Raw genomic sequence first — 15,797 nt, 5'->3', positions numbered from 1 at the left:
TAGCTTTGCAATTTGTAGGAGGAAACAATCTTTCACATGACCACAACCGAGGGCTGGCTGTTGTGCTGAGAGAGGGCGGAGTGCAGAGAACAGGACAAACTGCTGGAGCGTGAGTGAGATGCAGGTAAAGATGTTATGGTGGATTGTGAAAGATGTCTTGTGCTAGGTGACACAAATGCAGCAGTCATGTCTACTTCCATAACAGCTGACCGTCTCTCACTCACCCCGACTATGATGGGTAAGCAATTGTAGTTTCTGTGTCCGGAGACCTGTGTGAGAAGACTTGGAAGCAGATGGGGTTGATTGGATGGCCGGTGGGGGGTGTTAATCTGCATTTTAGCCCAGTGAGATTCCCACACTAAGGCATGTTGATCACGCATGTGCCAGTTCATGCATGTAGTCAAATTATTGCAGTTTGTGCCTCCACTGAGGTTTTTTTTTTGCAAATCTGACAGATAACGTGTTTTGGGTTATTCTTTAGGGTATGTGCACACGCTGCGGATTCAGCTACGGATCCGCAGCGGATTGACCGCTGTGGATTCGAAGCAGTTTTCCATTCGGTTTACAGTACCATGTAAACCTATGGAAAACAAAATCCGCAGTACACATGCTGCAGAAAATTCCGCGGGGAAACGCTGCGGTTTATTTTCTGCAATATGCCAATTCTTTGTGCGGATTCCGCAGCGTTTTACACCTGCTCCTCAATAGGAATCCGCAGGTGTTAAAAAGCAGGTGAAATCCGCACAAAAAACGCTGAAAATCTGCGGTAAATCCACGGATAATCCACAGGTAACGCAGTGCATTTTACCTGCAGATTTTTCAAAAACTGAGGGAAAAATCCGCACAGAAATCCGCAACTTGGGCACATAGCCTTACTGTCTCAAAAAAGGCCAAGGCTAGGCAACCCTTGCCAAAATACAAAGAAAAAACACAAATATTTGAGCTTAGATTAAGTTGGTATACATGCATCACTTAAACGCATGTTCACATTGGCCATGAAGCATGCAAAACCTACAAGAAGCAAAATGAACAAAAACCCAGCTGCAACTAAATAAGTAAAAAGCAAAAGTGCATTTAAATAACACAGGGTTCTTAGTAATACTGTTTTTGATCAAAAACATCATAAACAGCATAAAAGCTATCCCATGGGATGGCTTTTCTGCTATTTTTGATCAAAAATAGTATTACTAAGAACCCTGTGCTATTTAAATACACTTTTGCTTTTTACTTATTCAGTTACAGCAGGGTTTTTGTTCATTTTGTTTCTTGTAGGTTTTGTATGCAACCCTTGCAGCTGCAAGAGTTGGAGCTGAGTATGCATTGCTGGTAGTGGTTGCATCAGTTCGTGTCTATGTGGGAAGCCGCAACGTAACATCCTCATCTTCCTCCTCCACCTCCTCTGAGATACTCAGCTGCATACCTCCCACACCAAATGGGATCTACAACCTCAACACCATCCTCTCTGTTTTTTTTTTTTTTTTTTTTTTTTTTTTTCCCATTTCTCCAAAATTAGTTTTTATTGGGTATATAACAAAAATGAACAGAAGAAAAAAATAAACAATGACATAAACCATGTCTAAGTGACTGTAGTGAAAATGTCTACAACAGGTATAATTGTACATTTTGAAAAAGAAGAATCGTCAAATAGCTTTTTGGCTGTATCTAAAGAATATATACAACAGTACAAACAATCTGGATAACTGTAATGGATATATGTCCACCGTAAGTATAAATATTCATTTAGTAAAAGAAAACATCAAGTTTTTCCTTCAGCTGTAGCCATTTACCCCATCTGATCCGAAAGCAATCCTCAAAGAGAAGGTTTGTATAGTAAATTTTTTCGTATACAAAATGTTTGTCAATCAACAATATTAAATGTTTCACATTAGGGGGACGAACACTATTCCACTCCCTGGCAATCAAATAACTTGCAGACATTAAAATATGACTGGTTAAAAATTTGTCCGATTTGAGGTGGTTTAGATTAATGAGTAGTAGAGCTATATCAGGACGTGGAGAGATGGTTTTTTTAATCAAAAAAGAAATTATCACAAAAACTTCAGACCAAAAATTTGCAAGAAGGGGACAAGACCAGAAAGTATGTAATAGATTTGCTGACTGTCCACATTTCCTCCAACACATTCCATCATGGCCTTTAACAAAATGTTTCAGTCTATTAGGAGTCAAATAATATCTTTGGGTCAATTTGTAATGAGTTTCAAGAGTATTTGAGCATCTGGAGGCCTTCGTCGCTAATTTAAAGGACTGTGACCATTGAAGTGGCGAAATTTTTACATTTAAACTTTGTTCCCATTTTTCAAAAGGACCCGAGCTACTAAAAGTATGTTTGTCAGTTAAGATATTGTAAAAGGCACTCAAACAGCTCTTGGTTTTTGGAGGTGGATTTGTAAGGAAGTTAATAGCAGTTTGGTTGAAAAATATTTTCTTGGGTATGCCTATCTGTTTTTTATATTCCTCTTTAAGAAAATAATAATCCATGAATTCACTACTATTAATTTTGAATTTGTCTTTTAGTATATGAAAGGGAATAAAATGATTATTTTCCACCAAATCATAAATGGATCTAATCCCCTGTCTCGACCAAAGCTCATAGCGGAATCTAAGTGAGGGTCTAATTGGAAGTAAAAATGAGATGGGAAGTGGTTTAATAAAATAAGGAAGTTTGTTAGATTTTTGGGATTGAAAGTATAGCCAGCTTTCAACCGATGCCCTGATGATGGGATTATGGACATCTTTGATCTTTTGTTGTTTTATGAAAAAATTATATAGATATAGAAGAGGTTCCTGATTGGGCATGGAGGCCAATTCCATTTTTGGCCATTCCAGGCCATCAGTATTTTTGAACCATGACTTAGTTTGGTCAAGTATAATGGAATGGTAATATGCATTTATGTCAGGTAAAGCTATTCCACCACTTTCCCTAGATCGAATCAAAATTTGTTTTTTTATTCTGGTTTTCCCCCCAGACCATATATATTTATTCATTTGGTTTGTTAATTTTTGTAGAGTAGATTTGGGAAGTGGTAGGGGGACATTTCTAAAGAAATATAGGATTTTAGGAAGGACAAACATTTTATATAAGGTGACTTTCCCGAGCCACGAGGAAGGGGATTTTGAGATGGTTTTAATAACTTTCTCCACCTCATTATGGACATGTTCAGCATTGATCCTATATAGTTTATTTATATTGTCAGTCAACAAAATGCCAAGATATGGGGTCTGAGTGCGGTTCCAGATGAAAGGATAGGAACCGCGCAGAAGTCGCCTCATCTGAAGTGACAGGTAGAGAGACAACACTATAGTTTTTGAATAATTCAATTTATAAAAGGACACTTTACCAAACTCATTTATGATTTCCCAGACATGTTTGATTGAATTAACTGGATCCGACAATGTAAGGATAATGTCGTCTGCGTATAGTCCGATTTTGTGATCAGTGTTATCTGAGCGTATACCTCTAACTTCCTCAGAATTCCTGATGTATTGTGCTAATGGTTCCAGACTAAGGATAAAAATCAGAGGGGAAAGTGGGCACCCCTGTCTGGTTCCATTAGAAATTGGGAACTGGTCTGATAGCGTATTATTGACCAATACAGCAGCTGACGGAGCAGAATATAGAGTTTGGATGCTTTTGATTAAACCTGGACTAAAATTTAATTTTTTTAGTACCGCAAATGCAAACTCCCAGCTTAGACGATCAAACGCCTTTTCTGCATCCAAAGTGATGAACACGCTGGGAGTCTGCCTGCGATTACAGAGAGAAAGAAGATTTAACATCCGTCTAGTGCTATCGTAAGTTTGTCTCTGTTTCACAAAACCTACTTGGTCAGGGTGAATGATATCTGGGATAATGTGTTGTAACCTATTTGCTATAATTTTGGCGTATGCTTTGATATCAGTATTTAGCAATGATATTGGTCTAAAATTTTCAACCTTGGTTGCATCCTTGTCAGCTTTGGGGATAACTACTATTGTGGCCCTGAGCATCTCCCTGCTACATGTTCCATTCACTCTAATAAAGTTGAGTGTTTGGGTTAGATGGGGAATAAGCAATTGCTTAAACTGTTTGTAATATTCACTAGTAAAACCGTCTGGGCCCGGCGCCTTATTGAGTTTAAAGGCATTAATAACGTTTATGACCTCTTTCTCGCTAAAGGGCATGTCTAGTATTTCCCTCTGATCTAACGTGAGGCTTCCAAGTTTCATTTTCTCCAAAAAAGAATCAATTTGGTCTTGGGAGGGAGGTGAGACATTTTTACTATCTTTCAAATTGTATAAATTAAAGTAATAATCTCTGAAAGCTCCTGCAATATCCTTTGGTTTTAGGACATCACTCGTAGCCAAAGAGATTCTATCCACCACTTTTTTCATCTTGATAGGTTTAAATTTATTGGCCATCAATCTGGTTGGCCTATTATTATCTGTATAGTACCCAGCCCCAAGAAAAGTGGCTTTTTTCTCATATTGGGCAATTAATAGGTTCCTAAGCTCTAACCTACAGGTGTGTAGCTCTTTATGTCTATCGAAACTTGTATCATTTTGGGCGGCAGCCTCTAGAGCTTTTATTTTGTCTAACAATTCTTTCTGTTTAGATTCTCTAATTTTTTTCTGTTTAGCTCCAAGCTGAATCAAGATTCCCCTAATTACACACTTGTGAGCCTACCATAATGTTTCCGGATTAATATCTTGTGTAGAATTTTCAACAAAGTAATGGGAGATGGCTTTTTCTATTAATTTGGAATTATCCTGTGTGACAGTTATGAATTTATTGTATTTCCAATTATATGACTTATTTTCTCTATCTGTGTTTTTGAGTTTTAGAAGGATAGGTGCATGATCTGACCAAGTGATTGGGCCCGTGACAAATTTTTCATATAGATCTAAAACTGAAAGACTTGTAAAAATATGGTCAATCCTAGTGAAAGATTTGTTGTGAGGGCAGTATCTTGTGAATTCTTTTGAATTAGTATTCAGCACTCTACAGCTGTCTTGTAGTCCAGATTGTCTTAGCCAGTTAGATAAATTTTGTTGTTTATAATAGGTCAGTGGGTAGGAGCAATCCAGATGGGGATCAACAATATGATTAAAATCCCCGCCCCATACAACATGACCCTCACTGAAGTCCTCCAGTTTTTTTTTGAATCTATTAAGAAAGCGAATTTGACTTGAATTGGGGGCATGTATGTTAGCGATGGTGAAATTAACATCTCCCAGTTTCCCCTTAATACTAATTTGTCTACCTTCCTCGTCCTTCATTGTATCTATTATTTTAAAAGGTAAATCCTTGTGGATGGCTATCGCAACCCCCGCTTTTTTCTTCTTACTGTTTGAGAAGAGTATTTGCGGAAAATATTTATTACGGAGTCTATGATTATCGGATTCTAATAAATGAGTTTCTTGAAGCAGCACTATATCAGCTTTAAGGGTCCGCATATCTTTCCAAAGAGTAAATCTTTTGTAGGGGTTGTTTAGGCCATTCACGTTATAGGAGACAATATTCAAAGACATAGTAGTGGAGTTTGTGAGTTATGTAATGACAGTTATAATTACATTTGGAGTTGCCCACAGGGGGGGAGATCAATGAGACCAGCATATCTTGTAAAAACAAAGGAGGCAACCTGCACAGAGCCCGTATCCCCACCATGATGGTGATGCTGAAACCTTCCAGATCAGATGAAAGCGAAGGCAAATGACGATTTCTGTTTAGTAAAAGCGCACACAAACCTGTATATAGACATAAAACAAAAATAACATATTTGCTAACAGCAAGAAAGTGGGTTAGCAACCCAACAGTTAATGCACACCGAGGTGTGTGAGTGAATGAGTAAATATTCTTCCAGGACATGTCAAGCCCTCGTGGATCACGAAGAAAAACAGATAAAGCTTTTGAAATATGTTAGGCTGGCCCCACTCACTTGGCCCTTAATTTCACCCCCTGAACTTTGAATGAATATTTACTCATCCTCTCTGTTTTCACACTATTCACCAATCCTCCTGTTCCTGCTCTGACACCACGGTATAGTCCACATGTGCCTCTGGTATCTGAGTCTCATCAGGATCACCTGCATTCTTGGTAGTTAATGTCTGGTGACTAGGGTCTGAATTCTACTTGAACCCTACCTTGTTCGGCCACACATCCAACATGGACAAAATTTTGGGCATCAGTGCAGATGCTTGCCTCCCCTGGATTTTGTGATTTTTCAGAGATCTGAAGCCAATGGAATAGAATGTGTGAACCGCTCTGCAGAATGGCCGAAGTTCCCCACAGTCAGTTGGGCATTTAAAAATGTTTGATGCTGCGGGAAACAAAAGTGATTGGGGTTGTTCTGCCCATTTATGAGCAGCAAGATAAATATTCATAGCATAATAAAAGTTACAACCCATAGAGCTCATTAGTTATCCATTTACCCTGTTTCTTTATACATGAGTATTTCTCCTTTAAGAAGTAGTGTGCTTTGATTAGAACCTCCCCCTTAGCTTCCCGAGGAGAAGAAGATCTGCAGACATTTTTTCCTGGGCTTTCTGAGAGATACACATGTGTTTCTGGCTCTCTCTTCCCTACAATCACTCCTCCTGTCCAGCAGATCTCGGTGAGAGTTATAACGCAGGTATGTGTTTGTGTTAGAATTTGTATATGCGAGCCGTTATGCAGCCACCGTGGTATATGGCGAAGTGAGGCATATTGTGCTCTGTATCCTCTAGTTTAGTCATAATGCTCTTTGCACTGCATACAGATAGATGCATTTCTGTATAGAGTAGAACAGTGCTAGCAAGAACTTTGCCCTAGATAGCCATGATAACTGCATTTCTGTATTATGCCGTTACCGTGCAGTTTCTGTATTGTCCCAGTTACTGATGTTCATTGCACCCTGTATCATGCTGTTGTTTCTGTGATGTGCCATTACTGATACACTGTTTATTCTTTGTAGTTTTTATCGGTTATCGTTCACATAAATCAAGTTCACATCATCACCGCAATAAATATAGACTTAAGAATCCATACAGTCTGTTTGCTGGAGAAGTGGACGAGGGTTAAGGTGTATGCTGAAATCCACACATCATTATACATGGAGAAAGGCAGAATAGGGGTGCCACCTCTGAAGATTGTGCTGCGTGTAATGTTAAGGTGGTGGAAGAAGAGGAGATGCCACTTGATGCAGCGCTTGCCATCCACTGTAGCACATGCTCTTTCTAAGCCTCATCTACAAGGTGTACCTCTCCCAAAGAAAGGCAGTTGAGTAGCACGGCCAGTTACAGATATTGTCAGTGGTCTTGGATAGGACAAGACAGTGTTTGTTCATTTGAGCTTTCATTAACACTAACACCTAACCTACGTACACGCCGAGCACCAAGCTTATTCCCCCTTCCACCATGACCTCACTTTTTTCCCACTCATTCTGTAAGTAGACTTGCCCTCTTGAAACCTGCTGTTGCACAACCGTCGGCCCACTACTGTCAGTGACCTGTCAATAGATGGGCAATCACTATTTATTTTCTTAAATAGTGTGTCTGAACAAAAAAATTTAAGTGGAAATCTGGCCTTCTCATTTGCTACTGAAACACTGTTTTAGCACAAACTATTTGGAGTAGCTAATTGGGCCTCCTGGATGCACCACTATAGTAGGCCTAATGATTTGAATTTGTAAATCTGGCCTTCTGATTTTCCACTAAAATACAGTTTTAGCACAAATGATTTGGAGTAGCAAATGGAGCTTCTGGAGACTGCCACACAGTCAAACATTCTACTTTGATGCTGGAAGATCGATTTCACACAGGACAGGATCCTATCTATTTCACAAACAAATTCACTTTCAGCAAAATCAACTCTATCGCAGAAGCGATCTCTGCACTGTGACACTTAGCAAATGGCTCCAGGAAAACAAGATGTCCGCTTTTATATGGCCAGGGACATGTGACTTTGGTAACCAATCACAGAAGACCTTGTGTCATGACGTTGTGGATTTTCCAAAGATGTTAGAGAAAGACATTTAAAAAAAAAATAGTGGGTTGAGTTCCCTAAGCTTTCTCTGCTAAACTCAGTCACCAGCTATCTAAGGCAGTTTTCAAATCTATTTGAGCAAGAAGAATTGCTTTGATGAAATCTTGACACTTTAGATGCTACTGGGCTGGTGCCATTTCATCTTCAGAATCCTTCACATGACCTTCTAAGGCTAAGATGTGCAAAAGCAACAACAAAACTTGTGCTTTTCTCACAATGGATAAAATATACTAAATACAATAGTATTCTAACTTATGATGCCAAGGAGATTGTTAGATCATTAAGCACAATGCCATGTTCATAAACACTTTATACCAACTTTCAACCATGGTCATGGACGATTGATCATTTGTGCTTGTTTTGCAGCCACGGTAAGAAACTTGCAGTTAAAAATATATATTTTTTAAAGAACCAAGTTAAAGTCTGGACTACAGGTGTATCATAAAGTGGATGGAACTAAACGCTGTGCATCAACAAATGCTCACAAACATCAATGAACTAAAGCAATGTGAACTCCCACGTAATATGTTTAAGTAATTAAAATTAAATGCTTTATATATTACTGAACTAAAGGATCTATTTTTTTCTTCCCTACATTTTGGTATACTTGAGTACATCCACTCGCTGCGGTTCTCTCTGCATGGTGTAGTCTCCGTCGCTCCAGGGGCGTGGTGCGGACCTGGCGCCGGCCCGCTCACGTGACCTGGGTGGGCGGAGCTTCATTATGTGGACCGACGGCACAGAGGGATACAAGGTCTGCGTAATCGCAGATGGATATGACTTATATTTTCTATTTTTAGGATTCGGACACTAGCGACGCTTTTGCGCTATGGATTATTACGGCATTAGTACGCCGAATTCATCTAAAAGCACACTGTATTCACACACTATTGCACATCTATGGCGGCTGTGGTCATGGGTTACCATGGCTGCAGGACGCTGATTCAGCGCTTGCGCATTACAATCGGGCACTGATAGGTTGCCGCAAGGTCATATGACCGGAACGGCTTAGTATTTATATGGGACCAAGATACAGATTAAGCCACGCCCCCTGAGGAAGCGAGGCTATTATTAGCACGCGAAACGCGCGTTGGGGTAACCCTTTGGCACTGGAACTGGATCTGCTGTACCATTATGGGTAATTATGCTTTACTTATTAGCATGTACATCATAATCTGACTATTGGGCTTGTGGCTAAGTTACATGCATGAAAACGCACTAATTTCATTATAGTCAGAGTGTCGCAGCCCATATATCTGTGGTTAGATCGGATAGCAATTGTATAGATGCACTTTGTTACTGGTCAGCAGTATATCGCTCCATGTGCCTTGGATTTTGATGCACCTATATATTCATCATCACACTTATGTATTGATTATGGTATATACTTTTTTATGAAAACTATTTTTCAATAAAATTTAGATTATTTAACAAAAAATTTTTCTGGCTATTTTTTGACTCATAGTTCTCCTTAGTTTTGATACTCTTATTTTGAGTCGCCATTAAGGATATTTTGATTGCTATTTGTACTGATGTTCTGTTGGTATATTTGCTTATTTTCTGTATGTTTTACAGCTTCCAAAGTCAGTTCCACTATGGACTATAAAGCCCGCGAACAAACGAGGGTAACACAACTTAACGATGTGTTTTGTGATGAACCTGGTGCATCTATGATGGGTAATGGCAGGGATAAGCAGGAAATTTTTAGACAGCTGAAAGACCATCTCAATAAATGCCTAAGGATATGGTGGAATAGGGCGTTTTTGAACAAGTATTTAGAAAGGGGGCTTATACCACGAGGACTCCGTGTCCAAATATTCCCGTCATTTGAGGTGGAGGACACTGAATTCCGGTTGAAATGGGAAGAACTAGCAACCACGTGTTCCAGAGGATTTATGGAGCTATTAGCCCAAAGCAATTTGAATAATTTGGAAACGCTTGATCAAAAAATTGAAGAATTACAGATAAGGCTTAAACAGGATTTGCCTAGTGAAACCTTGGCCCAATTTAATGCTGAATTAGATAGTGAATTTAGTAAATGGGAGAAAGGAATATGTGATAACAAATCCAAAAAATTCCAGCGTGATTTGAGTGACCAACAATCAAACATGGTCTATAGATGGAATAGAAGGAATTACCGGGTGAGGGGATCCTCCCGTGCCAGATCTGCCTCCACATTGTCGGTTGCATCAAGTGAGGAGTCAAACCCAACACTTCCAAGATATTATGATTTACGTAATTCTGGCTTTAATCGTGATAAGAGTGCGGTCAAACGCAAAAACCCCCAGACCAATCAGCCAGCTAAGAAGAATAAAAAAGGATTGGAGGTAATAAATCTTTCTGAACATACTCTTACTAATGATCAATTGGAGGTGTTGCAAAAGGGTTTGACCTTCTCTCCGACTAATAAATTTGTTCCTCTTCTCTAGGAAATTAATTTTTAAAAAACTTTATGAAAAAGACGGCTCGATACAAACAAGTGAAGACATCGAGAGGGAGGCATTGATGGCACTGGAGGATCTATTAAATGAACAGACATCATCTGTGGTAAGTACGTTTCCACGAGATTGTAGGCCCAGGTCCACTAACTTTCCCCTCTTGTCTCTATGTCCTGCAGTGGATATATTTACCAAATTGGTAATAAAAGATTTTCGAGAAATATCCACAAGACGAAATAATGATAATTTGACATCTAGACAAAGAGTAGCTTTAGAACAACTTCAAAAATATGATGATCTGGTAATTAAACCAGCAGACAAGGGGGGAAACGTGGTCCTGTGGCCTAACTCTCTCTATGAAAAAGAGGCGTACAAACATTTAAAAGATAAGGAGACGTACAAAAAATTGGATTCTAATCCTACCAATTCATTCTATCATGAATTGGAAGGCATATTAAATGATGCCCATGATAGAGGTATCATACCTAAGAATGTTCTGGATGGATTACTCACTCAATTCCCCAGGGTTCCTACCCTCTACTTTATCCCAAAAATTCACAAAAATCCCATCGATCCGCCGGGCCGTCCGATAGTCTCTGGCATGGGGGGGTTGAGTGACCCGGTATGCAAATACATTGATTATTATTTAAAACCCCTTGTTGAGTCGCTCCCCTCTTATGTCAGGGACACGTCTGACGTGCTTCGTCGGATCGATGGGATTCAGCTTGAGGATAACATGTGTCTGGTCACTGCCGATGTGCAGTCATTGTACACTTGTATTGACCATCAACAAGGACTGAAGGCAGTTCGCTTCTTCTTGGATGCTAGCAATTGGGATGGGGCCATATGTGAACTGGTCATGGAACTTTTGACTTTTATTTTGACAAAGAATTTCTTTGTCTTTAAGGATGTTTTTTATTTGCAGCGATGCGGTACTGCAATGGGCGTGGCCTGTTCGCCCTCCTTCGCCAATCTCTTCCTGGGATACTGGGAGAGGGAGATTTTTGGTGGGGGGGGCCGCAGGCCGCGGACCATGTGCAGTGCTGGCTGCGTTACATTGATGACCTGTTCATTATATGGCAGGGACCTGAGGACGCATTGCAAGAATTTATGAAACAACTAAATAATAATGTGTATAACATTAAATTGACACACCAGGTGAGCAAGACTGAGGTGGACTTCCTGGACATTAAGGTTGAGGTGGACGACAATCTATATTTGCAGACTGATGTATTCAGGAAGTCCACTTCAGTTAACTCACTGTTGCATGCGGACTCGGGTCACCCATACAGCACCATAAAAGCCATCCCCGTCGGGCAGCATCTTAGAATGAAGCGGATATGCTCTTCTGTTGCTAAATTTGAAGCACAGGCGGCCGACCTAAGGGTCAGATTTCAAACAAGGGGATATAGCAACAGGAGTATTAGGGAGGGTTATAGGCGAGCTAAACATGCACCACGTAATGAACTACTATGTTCAGGTGGCAGCAATCTGAAAAGAAATCAGCAGCAAGATGTTACACGATTTATCTCGACCTATAATGGTGAGTGGTCCACAATGAGGAAATGCCTTCAAAAACATTGGGGCATCCTCAAAAGTGACCCGACACTTGCAAAATGCCTTACCAACTACCCGGCAATGACTGCCAGAAGGAGCAAAAATCTGAGAGACCTGTTGGTCTCTAGTCACTATGTCCCAAAGACAACTATGTACAATTTTGGCTCAGGCGGTCCACCCAGTGGATGTTTTCCATGCGGAAACTGTATCACGTGCCCTAATATTAGTCGAACTACTACCTTTGATTCGGTTGATGGAAGTAGAACCTATACCATCAATTATCATATAACCTGTAATACAACTCAGGTAGTATACTATGCGGTATGTGGGTGTCCAAAGGTGTATGTGGGCCTAACATCCCGCCGTTTGGGCACCCGCATACGGGAACATGTACGTGATATTGTGGCCGCAAAAAATGAGACAGACATCACATGTCTGAAAACAATACCGTACCATTTCAGACAACATAATGGGTGCAACCCTAAATCGTTCCGGGCGCGTGGCATTGACCTGGTCCACTGTGGAATAAGGGGAGGAAATGTGAAACGAATATTGGCCCAGCGAGAATGTCGCTGGATCACCCTGTTGGGCACTATGGCCCCTATGGGCCTAAATGAGGCCCAAGGTTTTTCATCCTTTCTATAAATTCTGTTGGGATTTTCTTTCTCTGCCATTTCCCATTAATTTTAATTTGTGTCTTTGTTTATTATTAATTTTATTATTTTGATTTTAGAGTGTTCATGTTTTGGCCCTATTCATATGCTGTCCGAAGATGGGAATATTGTGAATATCGGACATGATTCTATTGTGGTCTAGAGGAAAGAAGAACAGGAATCCAGAATATGGAAATCATCGAGTTTAGTAACATTTTATGGACTACATACTATGAGATTGTCATTTTTTCGGGAGAATGTTAATATAAGCTTGGACTTCTGGCCTTAATAGCCATTTTTGGACTACACATTATGATGTCATTTTTTCGGGAAAATGTTAATATAAGCTCGGACTTCTGGCCTTAATAGCCATGTCTGCATCTGGATGTAAATATCGTGTTCTTGTTCATTATTATATTATATGTATTCATGTGAGAATTTATATATATATATATATATAGGTAATACCCATATAATTCGGGTATGCAATGATTAGGGCTATTATATGTATATATATGTATATTTTAAATTGGTTTAACCTTGTGGAGTATTTACCATAATTGTATTATATGCACTTTTATGTTGACTCTTCACTTATTCAGCCTGATATGTATCGTGCTCTTTGTGTTTTGACATCAGGTATAATGGTACATAACCCTACTGGTTTAGGTAGACAGTATCTCATTAATTGCACTACTAGCACTTTCGTCACTTACATGCACTATTTAGCACTTTTGAGTACATCCACTCGCTGCGGTTCTCTCTGCATGGTGTAGTCTCCGTCGCTCCAGGGGCGTGGTGCGGACCTGGCGCCGGCCCGCTCACATGACCTGGGTGGGCGGAGCTTCATTATGTGGACCGACGGCACAGAGGGATACAAGGTCTGCGTAATCGCAGATGGATATGACTTATATTTTCTATTTTTAGGATTCGGACACTAGCGACGCTTTTGCGCTATGGATTATTACGGCATTAGTACGCTGAATTCATCTAAAAGCACACTGTATTCACACACTATTGCACATCTATGGCGGCTGTGGTCATGGGTTACCATGGCTGCAGGACGCTGATTCAGCGCTTGCGCATTACAATCGGGCACTGATAGGTTGCCGCAAGGTCATATGACCGGAACGGCTTAGTATTTATATGGGACCAAGATACAGATTAAGCCACGCCCCCTGAGGAAGCGAGGCTATTATTAGCATGCGAAACGCGCGTTGGGGTAACCATTTGGCACTGGAACTGGATCTGCTGTACCATTATGGGTAATTATGCTTTACTTATTAGCATGTACATCATAATCTGACTATTGGGCTTGTGGCTAAGTTACATGCATGAAAACGCACTAATTTCATTATAGTCAGAGTGTCGCAGCCCATATATCTGTGGTTAGATCGGATAGCAATTGTATAGATGCACTTTGTTACTGGTCAGCAGTATATCGCTCCATGTACCTTGGATTTTGATGCACCTATATATTCATCATCACACTTATGTATTGATTATGGTATATACTTTTTTATGAAAACTATTTTTCAATAAAATTTAGATTATTTAACAAAAAAATTTTCTGGCTATTTTTTGACTCATAGTTCTCCTTAGTTTTGATACTCTTATTTTGAGTCGCCATTAAGGATATTTTGATTGCTATTTGTACTGATGTTCTGTTGGTATATTTTGGTATACTTATTGGAACAAATGACTGTCAATTAAAGTCCTCAATTTTTCTTTTATCACCAGAGATCACACAATTGCTATTTTAGGGCTTGAATTGAAAAATAATGCACTTTCTTTTACCAATGGCTGTAGATACAGTACAAAGATGTTATGCTTAGGAGTAAAATGGCCCTATATCCCAAACTGTACAATGTTATTTTATCTAGGCAAGGAATAATAGAATTTGCTGCTTTCCAAATGTATCTGGACTTAATCAGCTATTGCCAGATTTGCATGTGTTGACAGCTTGCTGTTTCCATATCAGACAGAAAGATACCGTAAGAGGACAGAAGCTGTCCAGAAAAAGGGTGAGAAGTCTTTAGTAGTTGTTGTAATAATAAAATTTTCTTTTCATACACACTCAGACACTTATAAAGCCAAATAACATTCTGTAATCTCACAATGTCTTACAAATTGGAGAAAGATCTGGTTTTCCTCATCATCAATTAGCAAATTTATCTCTATTAATCAAATATGTTGGGTCAAAGGTTGCTAGGTAATACATCTTCATATGATGACATCATTCCAACATTGATTTTAATTATCAAAAGCTACAAAGGATTAAATATCACATATTAACAAAAGTAGCATTTTGGCTGGACACAATTTATATTTTGATTATATATTAAATATTATGTTTTGCAAACACATTTCATACATTTTAGATAGATGAGCAAATAGATTTGACATGAATCAAATTCACGTGAAATTAAAGGAATTTGGTAAACTAGGTAAACTTAAATCTTTGGCGATTTGCTCAAACCACTATTTTAAATATTGCAGAAGACTGCATAAGCCAAAGAAGGATTAAATTACCTTGGAAAGGCTTCACCATAATGCTTGCAGCTATCACACGTAATAGTTTACAAAAGTCAATTAGGAGTCACTATAATAGCATTTCTAAAAGCAGAAGCAGGAACTGCAGTAACCATTTCAATGGAAAATCTGAATAATGAAGACCTGCCTAAGATATGACATTTGCAGTATATATACAATTCTTGGTCAGGAAGGACTTTCCAACCAATGCTGTAAATATATGTAATTGCAGTTGCTCGTGCATAGCTGCTGCAATGATATATCCTATAACTGAGATCAGATTGCCGAAAGTTAAGTCACATAGTGAGAATAAGTATAAAAGGGAAATAAAAAGTGAAAAAAGCTTGTAAAAATATATTAAAAAAATCACAAAATAACAAAAATTAAATAAAACATAAATTGCACCCATAAATAAATTGTGACGCTAGTCACTTCTTACAGCTAAGCCGTGAGTCAGAGTGGTCAAGGAGTCCAAGGTCAGAAGCCAGAAAGGTCTGTCATAAACAGAAGGAAGAGACAAAGGTGTAGTCAGATAATGTTCCGAGGTCACTGTGAGAATGGTTACTGTGAGGATAACGGATCAGAGCTGAAGGGGTT

This window comes from Ranitomeya variabilis, chromosome 5, assembly GCF_051348905.1.
Source record: "Ranitomeya variabilis isolate aRanVar5 chromosome 5, aRanVar5.hap1, whole genome shotgun sequence".
Taxonomy (NCBI): domain Eukaryota; kingdom Metazoa; phylum Chordata; class Amphibia; order Anura; family Dendrobatidae; genus Ranitomeya; species Ranitomeya variabilis.
The sequence above is the reverse complement of the archived record's forward strand: the minus strand, read 5'-3'. Positions refer to the sequence as shown.